We start from the raw sequence: 20,216 nt of genomic DNA on the forward strand, positions 1-20,216 counted from the left end.
ACTAGTCCTGAGGGAAAAAGTAGCCAACAGGAAAGGTTTCCACATCTGCCAACTCCAACTCCCCATCTTCCTTTTTTGTTTATTGTTTCCCCTCATATTTTCAAACACTTGCCAATTTTCCCAAAACTTCTGTGTAAGAATATAGATTCTTCTCTGCTATAAGACCCCAGCAATAAAAGAACATGCATTAGAGCAAGTATTTCCCCATCCCTGCTGAAGCAGAATTTCTTCTGTGGAAGGGGAACCTAAGCAAGTTTACCAGCTTTTGCTTTTCTGTGCATCTAAACACACATCACCATTTCCTGCTCACCAATCCTGCAAAGGGGCACTTAGAGTGCATTTAGAATGTCTTTCCTCCCTTACCAGCTCCCTGTGGTCCCATCCAGTTTCTGATCTGAAGGGCAATCAATAAAGAAGCCCTGCCATCCATTGAGGTTCCTGGCTGCCTAGTGAGAGCAGCAAACCCCAACGTGCTGGTTTATTACCCAACAGCAGCAGCTGGCCTTGGCAGTGCCAGTGCTGGTTTAGATGTTTGTGTCTGAGTAACAGAGCAGTGTGGGTCAGGGCAGTCAGCAGGGCTGTTCTGTGCCAAGCTACACACAGATTCACTCACCAAGCTCTGCAGTTTCATCACAGGGCGCTTTCGCCAACTGGTTGCATGGGGGTGGATGTCCATGTCATCATTTTAATTGCTCAAAACAGCAAATGGGTGAATTTCTGGCTTGTCAAGGACATTGTACAGAAAAGAGACATTAATAATCTCTCCAAATCCTAGCTGGTGAGCAGGGCCTTAAAACAACTGAACAGCAAAGCAAACACACTCGGCAAGTGGGCAGCCTGCCACAGTGGGGGACAGCACAGACCAGGGCTCGAAGGGAAGGTGCTGCTGGCTCATGAGCTCTACTCCAGCTGCTACTAAATAATGCTAAAAAGCCTGGCAGGAGGCAGCATAAACAGAAGGTGCTGCTCCATCTCATATAGTTTTCAGAAAAAGGGATATATTTTCTTGAGGCACCACAAATGTACTTTATGCACCCCTGAACTGGCAGTGCCAGCAACTGCTGGTGCCAGTGGGGTGTTACCAGTGCTGCCTGCAGGAGGCAAAGGCATGTCCTGATGCTACCAGAGAAAAGAGCTGCTTGGCTGGCCCAGAACTGGCCTGAGGAGACTGTGCAGAGAGCAGGAGCTGTGTAGACAAGCTCTCTCTGCCTCTGCCATGGCACTGGAATTTGTGCTCTGCAGCATACCTGTGCTGACATGCTGGCTATGGGAAAGGAGCAGGATGTGACAGGAAGAGCTTGGGTCATCAAGCACAGGGGAAGCAGCTCAGTCCAGGGTTCCTCATCACAGAAAAGAAGGTTCCAGGTTGGAAGAACCAGTTTAGTTAAGTTAGTTTAGTTTATTAGGTAAACCACTTTCCCCAATACACCCACTGGTGAAGGAAGGGGTGGGAACCCCTGAGAGACACAGTGTCCCTTCACCTGCCCTCATGTCACCAGTTTCCCTGTGAGTCTGAGCCCAGGTTGGCCTTGCTGCACACCCACTGCTGGACCCCAGCTGCTCTCCTGCTCCCTTAGTGCATCACAAAACCACCCAGACAGCCACACCACACCCCCAAGCCAGTAACTTTTGAGCTTAAAATCAGATGCACAGCAAAAGCAGCAGCATGTTCAGGCTCCAGCCAGCACAGCCCAGCACCTCAGAAGTGATGAGCAGCCTCTGCTCCAGCAGGCAGCTAAACCAAACAGCTGCCAAAGGCAGAGTCCTTCCCCACAGAGGTTCCAAATGTGTGTTTAGCTATTTCAGGAGCACAGAACTCCAACCAGCACTGAAAAGGAAGCACATCACAGGGCCAAACCTCTCCCAGATAGCACACTGCCTTCTGCTAATGGTCTTAAATCCTTCTCAACACAGAAGTGCAAGAAGCAGATTTGGAAATAAAGGATGATAGTGGTCACTCAGCAGGGGACAGCATTATCCTAGGTGAGCCTCCCCCAGGAGGGCAGCAGAGATCATTAGAGGAATTGCTTGTCCTTATTTAAGCCTCCCCAACTCTATCTACCAGGAGCCCAACTGACCTGCTGTTATCTGGTGGGTAAGCACAGATACAAGAGACTCATTACTCTAAGCTAAGGCATTGCAGGTCACTGTGCTGCCTAAGAAGTAAAAAAAAATAAAAGATTCCCAATTTTCCTGCTTCCTGAGAGCAGCAGCCATTTTGCACCTCCATAAAGCAGGTCTCATCTCAGCAATTTGGCCTATACAATAAGTAGCCAGCACTAACTAGCTGCCAGCTTAACACTAGCAAAAATGTTATATTCCTTCTTCAGTCCTATTTTTAAGCACTGACATTAAAGGAAAAGACACAAGGGAATTAAATCTGTGGGAAGTCTTTAAGAGAGAACACATTTCTTCCACCTGCACTTTGCAGATAACACACTACATTTCCAGCTTTTCTGATTTATTCCCACTCATTTTTCTATTCTCCTACCCACCCAATGAGTGGGATATTAGCAGACTAGGCAGAGCTGCAGACACCTTTCACGGGTAGATAGATCATCCTACAGATGAAGGTCTCTTTTCCACAGCTGCCTTCCAGCTCACCCCCACAGTTCTATATATCTCTCTTAAGTAGCAAAGCTCTTCCTCCTTCTGAGCCCTCAGGTGATGTATTTCCCACCTGATCTGTCTGTATTAACAACTTGGCTCCTTCTAATAGAGGTTTGGTTTGGTTTGGTTTGGTTTGGTTTGGTTTGGTTTGGTTTGGTTCGATTTTCCAGGTGAATATTCAGATTGGCAGCTGCAGCCAAGAAATAGTCTCAGAAAATGTGGTGGTAAATGGGCACAGAGGAGAAATTAAACTAGAGGATGTCCTGGCAGATAAGAGGATGCAGGAGAACCAAGCAGTCCCATCAAAGCCGCTGCTCTCAGGCAAAGACCTGTCTGGAGGAGGAGGGAGATGGCTTCAACTTTCTTGCAGGAAAATCAGCTGAAAGGAAGAGCAGCTGCTCCCCTTAGGTAGTGCTTTAAATGGGGAGATTTTCAAAACCTTCTAACAATTTCTGTGCTTTATGACTGTGCTTTACAGTATTTTTGCTTGAGACCAAGCTGATGCTCCAGGCCAAACAGCGCTGCCAGGAAGTGACAGCTCCCCAGGGATTTCATTTGCTGTTTGCCCGGGCCCTTCCACAGCTCCCTCAGCAGGGCATCTCCCTCTCCCAGAGCCACAGGCTTGATTAGGCCTGGCAATTCCCACCAAATTGGACCAGGACAGACAAGAGCCCTGGATCCAGAGAGTCCATAGCCAAGCCTAGACACGGAGTTTGGGCCAAATCCCACCAGAGGTTTGCAGGGTAACTCAGCTTGAGTCTCTCTGCCCAAGTTAGTGTTGAGGCATGCTAACACGCATTTCACGAGGTCTCCCAAATTACTGAGTTGGTTAGGATGACTGACAAGGTGGCTCCTACTCCCAGGATGGTCCTCCTCTTTGCAAAGCCCGTGACACAAGTCTTCCTTCAGTGCATTGCAGCAAAGCAAAAGTTGAAGCATAAGCGAGAAGCTGCAGCAGTGAGGGTCTGTATCTGCCCAGCAGTGCTGCTGTAAGCCTTGGGTTGAGACCAGAGCCTCCAAACCTGAACTTCCCAGACTTCTCTCCATGCAGCACCTGAAACTCTGGCCTGTCTGAACCTGGTGGCAGGACAAAGGGCTCCTGCTGGCAGCAGGGCTGGCCCCTCTGCTGTGCAGCAGGTTAAATAAATGCCTCACTGCCATGCTGTGAAAAGCCTGAAGCACTGATGGCTTCCTCTGCTGCTGTAATAGCCTCATCTCCCCAACTCTTATTAAGCTCAAAGCCCCACGGATCCAAATCTTTGCAGAACAGAGCCCTACGTAAGTAAATCAATCATTCTCCAGCGCACGATCCGTCACTGCCTGCTGTGCCGCCATCCTGCTGCCCCAGCCTCTCTAACAGGCTCCTGCTGACATTCAGCGGGCACTGCAGATGGGAGCTGTGCCCGGGGTGTCCCTAGGGGCCAGCAGGCCCTGCAGGCAGCACCCCACAGTGCCACACACCAGCAGGAGCCCGTGGCCTGCGGCCCCACGCCGCTAATGACCGCGACAAATCCCCGCGACGCTCCCCAAGCTGCCCGGGGTCCTGCTGGATGCCAGCGCTGATGTGCTGCTGACAGGGCAGCATTCGTCATCCTTAGCCCACACATGGCAGCCAAATCCCTCGCCCCTCCATCCCCTGCCTGCAGTGCAGCTGTGAGAGGGAGGATTACCCTGCACTGCCCAGCTCTCCTCCCTGTGCTGAGCTGAGAGAGGAAAACCTCCGTGCTGGTGCTCAGCACCCTGCTCCACTGCAGACCTACCTCTGGAGAGACCAAGCTGCCTTGTAGGAACACTTCATCCATGATTCATGGCTTGCAGAAAACCACTGTAAAGAACTAAGCTACATGCATGGGAATGCCAGTATTCCTCCCCCTTTCCCGTACATGAATTTCAAATACCTCAGCATCCAAAGAGACCTCAGCATCCAAACAGTCAGGCTGGAGTAAGAGCTGTCTGCTGTTAGCAGCAGGGACTTGTCTGTGCTGCTGGAGCTGATAGGCATTGAAAGCAAAGGCACAGTGTTGCCACCTGCAAAGTCCATCCCACTCTAAGTACAACCCAAACTTATGCTCTGAAGTGCACCAGGTTTGCTAGGGGAGGCAGAATTGTGCCAGGGGCTATCCCAGACTATGAGCTGGAAGCCTGCACTGTGCACTGGCAGTGCATTAACTTCCCTATTATATTAGAATCTAACCCTAACCCTTAAAAATTTTCCTGGCCCCTGATAAACCACTGTATGTGACTTTCTTGTTTGCTTTACTCTCCCTCAACATACACACTCAGTATCAGCTTTAGCATTGTGGCAGCAATCACTTTATGTCTTTGTATTATTTAGTAAGTTATAAGTTTTCCTCCCCATGAACTTACAGGAGTTCAGTCTGGATGTCCCAGAGTTTCCCAGGCAGAGAGGAGTACACAGTACTCTGCAGGAGAGGGGGGAATACCTGGCTGGTTGGCTGAGCTCCCACTGTTTCACTGGACACAGCAAGGAACAGTCCAGGGAGATGTGTTTTGTGACTTCTTGCTAATGAGGTCAGGCATCATGGTATTTTAGCTGGATTAAGGGTCTGCAGTCACATGCCTGGTCTTTGGTTTCCATGAGCTGCTCTCTGCTGTAGGGCCTGAGGCTGAATCAGTCATTGCTGTACTGGAGCCTCACCTTTCATGCAATTAGCTCAGCATCTCTGGAGCAGCACCGTGGCCTCAGCAGCCTGAGGTCTTTACACACATCATTAACAGGACTCGGCTCTGAAGGGCTGGGAGACAGGAACCACCACTTCGGGCTGCCCAGGGTCCTGGCCCCGAGAGCCTGGCAGAGGAGTGCAGGACTCCTGCTGCCTCTGGGGAGCTGGGCTGCACCTCAGCCAGAGCCTCCAGGAGGGTTTCAATGCCAGCAGCTGAGAGACCACCCTGATTTTTGGGAAATCTTCCCCAAAACTGAGGGGAGGCTGCTGTGGGAGGGCTGGGGGCATTCTTACACTGCAAAACAGAGAGTTCTATTTCTCCCTGCCCCACCAAGGTTTCTGCCCCAGGGTGAACCTCAGTCACAAGCACAAAAGAAACATAAATCCTGCACATGCAGGAGGAGAAAGGTAACAGGACTCTTCAGGTCAATGCAAGATGGGAGATGGTGCAAGCAGCATCCTCCAAGGAGAGATTTAAGAGGCAAACTGCAAATACCCAAGAGCAACTTGAGCTTCCTCTTCCACACACCTCAGTCCAAGAGAGCAGTGGTCATTTCTTAAAATCCCTGAGAGAAGCAAACTTAGGGGCACAAAGAAAACTGCTGATGAAAAAAGCAAGGCACACTTGAGGGGGGAAGGCAAGCACAGCCCCAAAGGCAGCTCTCATCTCCTCACCCTCCCCACTACTCCCCTGGCAAAACTCTGTGGCAAAGCACACTGTGAAATGCGGTATTCCGTGTAGTGTTTTGGAATCAAGACCAAAACAGCTTTCATGGAGGAAATCTGAGTTAAAAGTAAGAGATAACTCAAAGGATGACACATCCTTAGTGCCTGCTGAGGAACTCCAAGGGGAGCCCAGCCCGGAGCTCTCTGCATACGGAATTGCACTGAGCTGCTCTCACGGCACTGCCTGGGCACAAACACGCTCCATATCACAGCAGCACCTTAAGGCAAGAGCTTTGAAAATCCAGAATTAGATGTTGCTATTAGACATTACAAGAGGACAGATGCTGCCTGTTCATACTGCTTCCATCCTGAGACTGGTTTGCACAGGTAGGAAGAAACGTGTTTGTTTGCATTACTCACCAGGAGTGAAGGTATCAGGAGCATCCATTGATGGCACAGCTCTCTCTTTCATGGACATGCATAGCTTCTGCTGAACTCCATCAGCAAAGCTGTCACAGGCAGCATCTGGCCAGAGCTACTACATGTTGCATATAGACTGTAAGAGCTTGATCCAGTTCATTTTCAGAGGAAGAAATTAAAAATCTGAGTTGTGGAGCAATTTGTGTCAGTAGACAAGAACCAGCTTTCCATATCTAGCTGGAACTGTCCTGTCTGTGCACCTCTGTCCCATGCAGGAGAACCCCCATAGCTGCTATCCTATTAGTAATACAAAAAAAACCAGAGCATTGTGGAGATAAATCCATGTTTATTCCATAAAAGTGGGATATGGAAAAAACTTTTAATTGCAGCATTATTTGCAAATACATGACCTGCTGGCAGATGACTCCACAGTCACTGGGCTGTGCCCTTCTCCATAAATGAGCATGAACGAAAGGCTGAAACAAAGGTAGTGATCAACCCAAAAGTAAAGTGCCCACACATCCACTCATTTACATATCACACTAGAGGCAAAAGTAGTGCCTCATAGAACAGTGTCAGAAAAAGAAAGTTAAACAATGTCAGAAAAAGAAAGTTAAATGGTAGAAAGGGAAAAGACTGACTGCTATGTCAAATTACCAGACTGCCAAGGAATAAATCCTTGTCATATATCATTCATGCACTAAATACAGCAGTCTCACTTCTGCAGCCTCTTCCTTCCTTCCTTCCTTGGATGTCAACACTGTTTGCAAACATAAATGAATAAAACCTCTCACCTCCCATGAAGCAGGTAATTTGTTTTTATTAATACATAAATGATAGAGGAAATTAATTAAGGAACAGAAAGGGCAAGAGGCCCAAGATCACACAGCAAGAGCACTTTAATCACTACATTCTGGCCACTTAAGAGTAGTGCTTGCATGTTAATGCTTTCCTGTAGGAAGCAAGAATTTCCAACAGACCACCTTGCCTCAGACTAAGGCCTCCCCCAGTCCTGGCTAACTTTCCAACTTTGCAACATCAGGGACATGGAGTTTTTCTTCACATTCACACCATACCTCTGTCCCCTGGTTTAATTATTATTTATGCTGAATATAAATAGCACAGGACATGATCCTAAGATGAATAATGTAAAGGCAACAAGAGACAGAAAAACTGCTCCAGTCAGCTCATATCCTACCTGCTTTATATTAAACACATCTGAGCACTGGGTCTCTGCATACTAGAGGAGGATGGGTGAGTTTTAGGGCCATTGCACAGTGTGAACTTTCCCAATGTATCACAGTTACAGAACCTCCCATGCCAAATGACTTTGTGCTGATCCCCGGTGAAAATTCACAGTGTTCAACAGCCCTTGAAATTTCTAATTTGTGTGTCCCCACAGAGGAGTGGTGCAGGGGGTGCATTTCTTGGACAGGCATCAGGTACTCCTTGGAGCCTGACTGCACTGCCCGAAATTTGTGCTCCTGTTTTAATTAATAAGCAATGTATATCTATCTGCTTCCCCATTTGCATCTAGTGCTGTTAATGACAAGAAAATACATCTTTTTAAAATGCTAACCTAGTAAGAGGTATTAGGAAAAGCGAAAGCTATTACATGTGCAAATTTCAGAGCAATTAGTCACAGAGGCAGAAGCACAGACAGGAGATTAGTTCTCAAGTCCTCATGCCCATCTGCTTCCCCACTGGAGCCAGCAGTTTTGTGCAGACCCAGGAGGTGAAGGCCACGCTCAGCCCCACCAGCACATGTCAAAGCAATTTCCCTGCACCCACCTTGCTGTCAGCAGTGCAGTGCCCTGCAGCCAGCATCTCCCACAGCTTTGCAAAGCTCAGGACTGGGTGCAGGCTGCCAGAGACTGGCCAAGGGGCAGGACTCAGAGCAGGCTCACATCTAAAGAAACAGCTTTCCTTCTCCATTTCCCTGCAGCCAGCATGATCCCACTAGAAGAAGAAACACTAAGTGCATGTAGAAAGAGAACACAAATAGCTAAATTCTCTTCATGTGAAGATTTCTTCCCCTGACAGTGCTATTCTAGATGCATCACTGAATATTTGCAGTGGAAGATGGAAATACTTCTAACATTAAAGATAGTGACATTCTCAATTTATCTCGCTTGTGGAAAGGTGTGTGTGGGAGTGTGAGTGACTCTTAGGAATATGTCCTAAGTAGTTTGATAAAGAATAGTACACACTTCTCCTAGGATTTTTTTAATAAAACTTAAAATTGTAGTAGAAGATTCTTGGCAAGAGTTTAGGAAAAAACAGCTTTGGGAAATAAATCTCATATTGTGCTCCTTCTTGTAGGATTTTTGAGTCCTCTATCTCTCTATATAAAAATGCATTAAATTATTTACAAAATGGAATCCAAATTATTCTTATTCTACAACACTCTTGAGCACTTGATTGCTCCCAGTTTTTAAGAAATCTGTGGCTCGGGTTGTGTTGTGGCAAGGAAAACCTGTGCCTGAACAGCCAGTGTTTGTCACAGACCTGTGCCATCTAAAAATGGAAAAAAAAAAAAAAGAAAAAAAAAAAGAAAAAGGTTTTCAGCATCAGAATGTACTCTTGCCATTGTCAGTTAAAATCACTCCCCAGAGATATGGGGAATTTTAACCCATTTGAGCAGAAACTGCCTGAGCACTTCAACCCTGACCTTCATCTCCTCCCCAGCCTGGGCAGCTCAGCCCAGCCCTGCTCCGTCACCATCCAGGGCTGGCAGGGACACCCTGGGCAGAGCAGCCCCAGCTCAGCCTCAGCAGAGGCAGAACTGCCTCTCCCCACCCCAAAGCTCCTCCAAATCCTCCCAGGAAATTGCAGAGTAAAAGTGGCACAGGGCACACAGGGGCTCCCGATCCACCCCCCAACACAAGAGCTACAAATGGTCTATTTTCCTCTGGCTGACAATACATTAGCAGACACATTTTTGTTGTTCATGGATGCTCACAGAAGGCCTAAAGATAGCCTAGTATTATATAGCCCAGCATTGTCAACTGAAAATGCAATTCAATTCCCTAAAAATATCAGGAACACAGGCTATGAAGAGTTTGTTTTTCCCCAGTAATGCACTTTTTCATTATTGCCCTGGATTGAAATTAAATTGCTAACATAAGGACAAGCAGATGAATCCGTGATTATGATAGCATAGAAAAATATCAATACAATGCTTGTACACTGTATGCTCCTTCAGTATTTAAAGATTCTTATCTCCAGAATATTACAAACTGAAACACACTGTGAGGATCTCATGCCCTTAAATCAAACAATGCTGCTCAAATTGCTTCACTTCTGCCATCGACCAGACAGTGCATCATCTTTGGGGAGAAAATTTCAAGACTGCTTTCTGGGTCTCCTGCACAGAAAACCAGTGTTATCATTGCTCAGAAACACAACAGGACTGTGTTTTCATGCATGCAAATCCATTGGCAAAATAAAACCCCTAAAATTTGGTATCGACCCTAATCAAACCTAGCTCATACCAAGCCCTGGCTCACAGCATCTTTGTAGTGGGGACAATGAGCTGCCAGTTTTTGGTGACAGGCAAAGTAGCGACTCAATTCTGAAACATTTAATAATACAATGACTTAAGGAGTCAAATGAATTGCATAATTTCTAATTCTACACAAAAAAAAAAAAAAAAAAAAAACAACAAACCAAAACAAAAACCACAGTATAGAAACAAACTGCCATTTCAGAAAAAGACACATTCATACATTCTTCCAAGGTGCTTTACACAGACAACCTTTGCTCTGAAAAGGTCTTTTCTCTTTCCAGGGTAGCAGCACACAGAGGTGGAGGCTGCAGCCAAATGCCACAAAACTGGATTCAATCTCATTGCCCTGCACAATCACCCAGACCAGGAGCTGGTCCTGACAGCTCCAGCTTCACCCAGAAAATTTCCTTTACAAACCCTGCTTCTCCCAGCGTCAGTATTCTCCTTGGATTTCCTTTTTATTTGGTGAAGGGTGATTTAAGTTGCAAAATACATAATTTCACACATTTCCAAGTAGTTTCATCACTAAGCCCTATGTAAATACACGGGACCAGTGATTGACAGAAGAAGGTTGCCAAAACAAATCATTTTGAACCAACTAATTGGGAAACACTTTTGACTGATAATTTAAATTTTTTTTCTTAGCAGCTGTATTTTACAAGGGTTATTCCCAGGATTCTGCACAAATGGACTTTCCCCATGAGACCAGTGGCTCGTGTGGACACTTGGCAGACCCAGAGAGAGAACTACCATGAGAGCAGGATTAAAGCATGTGAAGCTGCATGAAATCAGGCTGTGGAGTTCTGAACTCAGTGCAAACTGCATATTGCACATGCTGCAGGCAGCCCTGCTGGCTCCTGGGCTCTCTTAGGAGATCAGACAGGAAACCACAGCTTTGTTCTAGGAAAGGCATAAAGGGCTTCAGAAGTCCCATTACCAAAGAACTCTGCAGGCATGGGGCCAGAGTGCAACATTTTGTTATGTAGTCTCACCTTGCTGGAAACACACAGTTGGCTTCTAAGGAAAAAGAATAAGGATTGGATTTATTTCTGTAAACCAAATCCTTTATTGCTTTACTTGCTGGCCAACTGTTGAGGCTCGTGCTTCTATATATTGCTGTTTGTAAAATATTAATCTAAAATAATATGGACAAAAAAACTATCACTGGTTATTGCTGGAGTCTCAGGGGAACACAAATTGACAAAAAAAAAAAATAAAATTCTGGACAACTTCTGCTCTCCTGTAATGAAAAAAGTAAATGGAAGTATCAAAGTGACACCTCCATCTAGTAGAATTAAGGAATTGACTTTTCCTATCTTGAGTCAGAACACTGCAAAAAAAATTCTGACAACCTCAGTTTAGAAACCTGTCACAGGGAAAGCAGGTAATTCATTCCTCAGTGCAGACCTTTAATGTGCAAGAAAGTATACTTTGCAAACTAATATACCTACTGAATTTTACTCTACATTATTTTTGTCTCACTTTTCACTTCTATGCTTTCACTAATTGAGCTTCTGTCTTTTGTTATTTGTACAACAATATCTCAGGAGATCCTCTTGTTCTCTTTATAAAAATCTAGTTAAAGTGCTTCCGTTATATAAGCATGTCTTTGTATTAACTTGTATTAGTGGGTGTACTTTAGCTGCATAGCTGGAACATTTAAACATACTGGAGAGGATGCAGAGAGTATATTGAAAGCTTGGCTGGTGTTTACATAGCCTTCCCACGCATTTTGGCAAAACTGTATTGCTCCAAGTCCTGTGACATGCTAAACAAAAACAAATTTGAGCACCAACAAGGGCAAACCTCAAGAGCAGAAACACATAATATGTGAATACAAGTGTTATTTACCATAAATCATATGGCTGAGATCTTTAAAAGGAGCTCTTTTCCTATAGGATCTTGGTGTTACTGAAAGGAGTCACCCTTCAGGATGTGATACTCCCCACAGGAGAGCTGAACATTAGTGCTCCACAATTATGTTTCATGAGACCTCACCATATGCCACACACAAAACTCATGTAGTGTAGCAATCAAGGCTCTATCCTACCAGCAGCTATGAGAAAGCTCAGCCATATTCATGCAAGGAGAGGAAAAAAAAAAAGAAAGTAAGACTAATTATTGAAATTTATGGCTCAGGTATTTACATAATGATTACAATTAACAAGGTGTTTATCTCTATTTTTATTCTTCATCTATGTGCTTGACATTTATATCAGTCATAGAAATTACATCTTTTAAAAAGGAGAAGGTAATTCAGGTCAGCCAGGGAAAGCTTTTTGGGATAAAACTGGAGCAAGAGCTGCATAGAATAGAGGCAGCCCTGTCTGCATTAAGGGTCCAGCATAACAAATATCAGACCTGTGAGTTCCCAGAGATCCGTCCCTCAGCCCCCTCGGCCTGGCTGGAAATACAGAGGTGGCAGCAGACCCGTTCCCACCAGGTGAGGATGCTGAGGTGCCTCAGAGCAAAGGTGATAGTGGTGACAAATGGCTCCCAGATAAACAAATAAACTTACCCACTCCAAAGGAAACCTGCCTGAGTGCCATACACCTGCAGCAGCCCTCAGTGCCCCATGCTGGGACAGCTTTGGGCCACTGTGTGGGCAGAAATGAGCTCCTGACCATGTCCCCCTGTCTGGGTGTGCAGAGGGGCACCTGCTGCAGCAGGGCACAGGGCTCAGAAGGTGCTCAGCTCCTCGCCAGCTGAGTGAAACCCTGCAGGGGTGAGACATAAAAACCCATGAAGATGAAATCTGGAGACACAAGATCCCAGAGGAAAGCATCCATTTCCAAAAATAACCTGAGAGGGCCACGGATTCCCAAATGCCACCAGAAGCCACGTGGTGAGTGCCATCCTCATTCCTGTTCCCACCACACCCACCCGAATCTGATGCATTCCTTGCAAACACGGAGAGATGCAATGGCAGTGAAGACTGCAGGGTTTGCTGTGGAAATTTTACTCTGATTACTGCTGCTGCAGTTGGAATTTTAACTGATAGTCAGAGCCTGAGCCTCTTCTGAAGCAATAGTGAGAAATCACCTTTGCTCTTCCTGCTCCTCCAGGGAGATCCCAAGGAGTTCCTGACAGGAGTGTAGTGAGGAGGCTGTGCTGGTGCAAATGGGTCACAGAAGTCCTTTGTGCTGTGCCACAGCTGGCCCTGGCACAGGCATACACAGCCCCTTGTCCTCCACTTAAATGCCCTCTCTGGGGCATTTTCTGGGACTTTTCTTGGGCTACATTAATCTTTACACAGCAAATGAGGATTTTTTTGTCAACAATCAGTTCTTTACACATTTTGGCACCTCACCTACACATGGCAAACCCAGTGAAGCTGCATGATACATCACACTAACACTGCAAGGAAAGATGGAGATATAGATGTAGATAAAGATATATATATAGATATTATATATATTTATACATATGCACTGTATTGTTTTTCCAAGGTGTCAGATCACTACATTATAACAGAGAGGCTATTACAGACAGGTTTAGTTAGCTGTGCATCATTTCACACCTTCATTACAATCTTTACTGGGAAAATGGATTGCTTTTGAGCCTCTCTCCATTCTCATTAAACTTCCACTCTTGTGAGGTGTCAGAACTGTAAAATGCCTAATACAGACAGTTAATTATAACAGCACTCACTACTTCAGCCTTTTCAATTACCCACCTTTCCAGCAGCTGGAGCAGCCAAGCTCCCACCCAGGGTGAGTCAGAGCACCACTAACAAGGGAGACCAAGGGGTGGCCATGGGACAACAAGCTCTGACAGACCATGCAGAACCTGGAAAACCATCAGAAAGTTTTCCACTGGCAGAAAACAGCATTTCTTGGGAGGTGGAATGGGAGGTTTGTGGTCATGCAAGGATAAAAGATGGAGACTCAGAGTTGTTTTCAACTTCCTTTGTTAATACTGATAACTAAATTTGAACAATATAAACATTATCAAGGAATCTGTCTTTGGACTTGCTCAGGGTAATAGAAGCACTTTGTCAGATGAAAAATTGGCAGAAATTAGCCTGAAATTGTTACTGAAAATGAAATCACATAAACAACTTTGATTTCTGCTTCAGGACACAAGCTGCCAGATAGGAGTTACCTCTCTCCTTGTCACATTCAGGCACGTGTGGCAAGCAGAAACCTCAGCTGATTGCAGCTCCCAGGGACCAGACACTGGAAGTCTTCTCCTGGTCCAACAGGACAACTTCCACTCCCTTCTGCAAATGGGAACTGTTCAGACAGAATCTCTGACACTTATGCAGAGCAAACTGTGTCCATGCCTCTGAAGTTTGTGGTGTATTGGGGGTGTCTGGTATTTTGGGGGTGAAATGAGGTTTTCTGGGGTTTCTGTACAGCACAAACACTGTGGTGATTGTAAAGCCTGGCAGATCTTCCACCACTGCTCCACAAGGGAATGAAACACCTCTGACCAGCCCCCCAACTCCCCTGCCAGAGCCACCAGGCCAGCTCCCACCTGAGCTGACTCCAGCCTCTCAAACCTCAGTTTCAGGTTTCTCATAGCAGCAAACCCACTTGGATGCAAAGCAAGATTTTCCAAGGATAAATGACCCTCCCAAATTGTAGGCACAACATACGGCCACAGAAGGCCACTGCTCTTCTTACTTAGTTCTTTTCTCTTTTTTTTTTTTTTTTTTTTTTTTACAAAAAACACACAACTGAGGATTGTCCAAGTCACACCTTGCTGTACAAATGAGAATTCCATTTTGAGCAGGGAACTCTCAATGTATTTATGAAGAGAGCATCCTTGCTGTAAAGGACCACCAGTTCCAGCAGAGATATACCAAACACAGCAGAAAAAGGCATCTCCCTTATGAGGGATCAGATCAGAGCTGTGTTTTATTAGTTGTATAAAAAGTATCTTTAGCTCTCAGTTGAAAGGAAAAATTTGCATTTAAATAGAAAGATTAATAACTGTAATGCACAGAGCCCACACTGAATAATTTTTTGTAACAGAAAATAATTCATATTTTTGTATAAATTTTTCACCTTAAGTCAAGCTACAAAAAAATATAATCATAATATTTTATGGAACAATTTTAATCTAATACAACTTTGTTACATTATTTTCCAGTGTAAATAATGCAAGCCTGCAATTTTGAAAATGGCCAGATTTAAAATACCTGTCTCTGAAAATTCAATAAGGTGTGTGCTTTTTGGTGTGTTTACACTGTACATGAGTTTTACCTATTAAAATAAAAAAAAAGAAATCCTTCAAAAGGATAGTAACAAACCACCTTCTACTGCAAGGACAGGCCAGGAGGTGATGCTTATGGAGAACTTAATGAACTTGTTTGGAAAGAAAGCTTTTTCTCTAGAACACACAGATTTGGATTCACTCAAATATTTCAACATGATACTGAACTCTTGAGTTGTTTTGGTCAGGCTTAAAACCTGCAAAGTTACAATTTGTCATTCTTTTGCCATTGAAGAGCAGTTTAATTTTATTTTGCAACTATTTTTCACCTACGTCTATATTTTTAAACACTGACTCCAAGCCACAGGAAAACAATCTCCCTTTTCTCTTTCAATCTAACCAAGCCTTTAAAAAATTTATAAAAGCATTGACATGTCTGAGAAAACTTCCAAAAATCCTGTAGGATCATCTTGAAGCATTTTCTTTTTTAACTGTGTGCATTTTGCTTTAGTGCATGTCCTGGTTTGAGACAAATTTAGGAGTTACCCCAGAATATTGCACTGGTTATTTTCCCAGTGCTCAGGAGGACAGCTGGGAGCAGAGGGTGATGTCTCCTGGCCATAGCCCCTGGGTGTTCTCCTGGAGCTGTCCCAGCAGGGATATCATACCTGGGGGGGCAGACGGATGCAATTTCTCCCTGCTCCATCCCTCTGCTCTCTTCCCAGCTCCCCAGGCCACCACAAGGGATGTGGATGGAGGCAATTCCTTCATTCTCCCCTCCTGGACTCATGCCAGGACAACTCTACCACACTCAGAGCATTTATTTTGCCTTTACCCAAGAGATGACTCCCACACTACACTGGCCACTGTCCCCAGGCACAGCAGATCTGGCAGGATGCCTCCAGGCTGGGAGTGCCACAAGCTCCTGTTTGCAGAGGGAAAGGAGCAGTTTCTTCCCTGGCCTGGCTGTGAGATGCAGAATCCATTTCCTGCTGCAGCACGAGCACAGCGTGGGGAACTCATGACGTTTAATTTATCAGTTCCTCATAAATTACAGACCTTCCACATAAAAACCTTTTAATTAGAGAAGAATCAGGAGGGAGTTGCCTGGTGTTTCTCCAGTGCCACACAGATAATAGCAGAAAGCAAACCCCCTTATTCTGCTTGGAGCCACTGGCACCACTAATTACTCTACCAAAATTCAGCTCAGGCTCCTCTTGCTGCTCATTTAATCTTTGTCACTCTTGCTGCCTTCCATTTCATCACTCAAGCACCGAGCAACAGGCACAGACACAATCAAGGAAGTTTGGAAGAGCTGCTGCTGACGGGCAGTGGGAAGCCCAGCGCTGCTGGAAGCGAGGGCTCGGCAGCAGACAATCAGCAGAAGGTGCAGGATGCTCAAAAACACGGCGTGAATCCATTAGGGAGCTCTGTTTGCTTCAGGCTCTAATGCATCTGGACTCCAGAGGCTGCAGCTTCACTGCCACTGGGATATGTGCTACTTCCCAGCCTGCTTTTAGGTTGGATGGTAGTGTAAGAATTGAGATATTCATCTTCACCTTCCTGCTCTCTCCCCCTGTGTCACCATGTGCCCAGATGCCACAGTCTGGTGCCACCAGCAGGGAGACCTGGCAAGGCTGGCAGCTCCTGGAGAACCCCTCTCATCACTGTGATTACAGAAATACAACAAAAACCAAAGGGAAACCGCTACAATTTGTGAAATGCTGTACAGACATAAATGCATCAATAACCCAATTTTAAAAGGTTCTTTGAATAGTCCAAATGAAAAGGCAAAGCCCTTGATGACAACCAGTGGAGAGCACATGGGAGCTAATGCAGACAAGGCCCAGCATTAGCAGCAGGTGAGGATTGGGTGACCAAACACCTGACCTGCCAGTGCTGGCTGCACTCCTCCTGCCCTGTCAAAGGTTCAATCAAACCTTTGGTTTGGCAGCTCAGCCCCTCAGGGGGACACAAAAGGATGGCAGGAGGTCAGGGGCAGCTTCTTCCCAGAGGGTGAGCTGGGCTTGAATTTGGTTAAGGAGGTGCTTTGTCTCAGGAGATCTGGTACCAGGGATGTGAGGTGGATGGATGGTAGCAGATCACACAGCTGGAATTACAGCTTTCATTACAGCTGCCTCAGGACCTAATCACACAAAAAAGTGCAAGCCAAAGCATATATCCCTTTGTTCCTACAGAAAAACAAATCTTTAAAAAAACCCCAAAACTGGTGCTCAAATAGGAATTTATGTTACAAGTTTTGCTTTGATGGAAAAGGCTTTTGGAGAATCTCCACCACAGCAGAGCTGGTTTAGGAACCATCAGGGCAGTGCTCTGGGAGGTTGAGCTGAAGTGAAGGACAAGTCACCCACACACAGGCAGGGCTTGGGCAGGTCCCTGCACCCCAGTCTCCCCAACAGGTCCAACTCCTGCTCCTGCCTCAGCTCCCAAGGTGATGAAGCTGCCAGAGGTCATGGGAGTTTGCAGCGAGGGGCAGGGGGAGAGTGAGCCACAGGCAGGGATTGCTGCTCCAGGGGTGCTGCCAGCACTGGACTGGCAAGGATGATGGGCAGCTGCTTTAAACCCCAGTTCTCAGAGCAGGGTCCCAAGATGCTGCTGCTACACATTGTGGCAGAGACACCTTCAGGGAGCCTTCCTCCAGCAGCTGTCATGATTTCAGGCAGCTTCACCTTTTTTGCCTATTGAGAGGGCCAAGACTAATCAAATCTTTTACCAATAAAAGAAAACTAATTTTCTTCTGCACAATGTCAGTTAGCTTTACAATATTCTGTCATATATTCCTTAGCTACTCAATGTTACGTCTGCAGCTTCTGAATGCAAATATTGCCAGACAAGAAGGATGAAACCAGATAATTTTTTAATCTGAGTTATACATTCACATATCACATATCACATACACTCTCTGATGTAAAGCCATTTTATACTTTCCATGCATTCCAAAAAACAGATATGAAAATCCTTGTCTACTATATAGTAAGATAGTTTGCTGCCTTTATTTTTCTGACCACATGTGTACTGTACAAGCAGAGGACAGAAGCTTTCATGCTATCATCCTGCTCCCTGGTAATCTCATTCTGCAATCTATGCTTTTTCATTGCCATTTTCAGATGTTTAATGAAGCAATACTTGGATATGAGATACCCCTGATATTTCTTTTGCCCAGTCTCCATTGTTTTTAATCTCAGAACTACTGAATAAATGGAAATGTATTTACCAGGCCTGCTTTGCACTTCCTGAACAGAAGTCCCTCTGGAGTCGATGAGAAATGTGACTAACATGGACAATCCAGGTGTAAATCTCAATTTTTTCCCCACATTGCCTGTGTGGAAGGACATAAAAAGAACACATTCACAGTTAATAGGCCTTATCTGCTCCTAAGCCAAATATTACCATTAGGAAAGAGTTTTTCCTAAATGAAGAATCTATGTTTACACTCCACTACAGCCATTCCCTTACCAAGCCTTCCCCTTGAGACCTTGTGCAAGTACCAGCAAAAGCCCAAGACATAAATGTGCCACACTCTGCACATGGGTGGGGACTTGCCCAAGAAAGCCCTGCAAAAGATCATTTCTCCCCATTTCCAGCTCAGAGTTGCCCCACTGACCTTTCCTTCCCACATTAGCGTCTCAAATGACAGGAGCAATCAGGCTTACACACTGAAGGTCAGCAACATCAGCCTTGTCCATTTTCCCTTGCACACAAGCTCACACACATCCTTCCACTCCCTGGGATCACGCTCAGCCCGCTGGTCTGCGAGAGCATACATTAGAGGGAATTTTAATGACTTGAACTCGTGCTGAACTTCCTCTTTTAGCTGCTATTTTAGTGATTTGTTGACTCTCCAAGGCTCATTCAGGACTTTTTTTTTTTTTTTTTTTTGGCCTTGACAGAGTAGACAGAGTAGACGTGGATTTTATGTGCCAACCCTTCTGTATTTCTGGCACTCCACTCGTCACATAGCAGGTCAGTGAAATGCAAGTTCAAGAAACAGAGGATGCCTCCCACGTATATCTGTGATGCCTCAAAGTAGCCTAAACTAATCTCTTCCTCTCTTCACCATTAGCAGTGATGCTAAGCTGGAAGCAACGGCTGAGGATGATTTAACAGCCACACAGAATCTTAATAAGATCTACTTACATTTATATTGTCCATTTCAGGCTGGCTGGCTGTTTCCTTAGCCACAGCCTCACAAAAGGAGCTGAGTGCACTGTTTCATTTTTTTGTGAGCTTTTTAATTATTTTAGCATTGTCTCTGATTTTTGTATCAGCCATCTGCAAAGTGTGGCAGGGTGCGTGTAATCTTCTGTGGCACTTGTTGTACTTTCTCCATTATTATCAGATGGGAAAGAAAACCAAAGTTAAGGGAGATTAAGGTCAGCTACTCTCAACATCCAATCACTGTATAATCCACTGTGTTATCGCCAGGGAAGATTATCAGCCTTGATAGGAACCATTCTTTGAGCCATTCAGCTCTGTGGAAGCCCACTTCTCTGGCAGAATGGGATTTCTGTTCCATCTGAAGGCAGACAAATCGTACATAAATTTTCCACCACGTCCCACTAATGTGCAGCAAGTGCATGTGCAGGACATGGGAGAGGCACTCCATTGCAAAGCACAGCTGTGCACATTGCTGTGCCCTGTGCTCTGTGCTCTGTGCTGTTCCCTGTGTTGTGCTCTGTGCTGTGCCCAGTGCCCTGTACTCTGTGCTGTGCCTTGTGCCCTGTGCTGCCCTGTGCCAGAGCAGAAGGGATGCCAGTGCTGGCCTATTGTTCATTTGGAGACAGCCCCTCCCCTCCCAAGCTGCCAAAACACCATGGGGGTGAAGGAGAGAGAAGAAGCTGCACTGGGCAAAGGGGTTTCCAGCAGCCAGGAAGGTGTTCCTGGGCAGGATGAGACCTCACAAGGCACAAATCCGGCGCTGTTTCTTGCAAAGGGCTCACAGGCATGACTTTTTTGATGTTAAATGGACCAAAGAATTATTTGGGAGGGTGAGGCACAAAGTGCAGTGTGCTTGGGATGAGTGACTCCATGCCCTGCCTCCACTCTCCCAGCGGAGAGGTGTGACATTCCAAAAACTACCCTGAAATGCATTATCTCCTAGCAGGAGCCATGAATCTCTCTCTAGTAGGACTATAACTCAGCAGACA

General features: G+C 45.6%; 1 long non-coding RNA gene across 1 annotated transcript in view; it reads right to left on the reverse strand.

The window, feature by feature from the left end:
• Window positions 1-12,529, reverse strand: part of LOC146766243 (uncharacterized) — a 56,044-nt gene extending 43,515 nt beyond the window's left edge. The window contains exon 1 of the long non-coding RNA XR_014958115.1: window positions 4,371-12,529. This is a non-coding gene — a long non-coding RNA (uncharacterized LOC146766243). The remainder of the gene's footprint in view (window positions 1-4,370) is intronic.
• Window positions 12,530-20,216: the final 7,687 nt, after the last annotated feature.

This window comes from Lonchura striata, chromosome 12, assembly GCF_050655825.1.
Source record: "Lonchura striata isolate lonStrDom1 chromosome 12, ASM5065582v1, whole genome shotgun sequence".
NCBI lineage: Eukaryota > Metazoa > Chordata > Aves > Passeriformes > Estrildidae > Lonchura > Lonchura striata.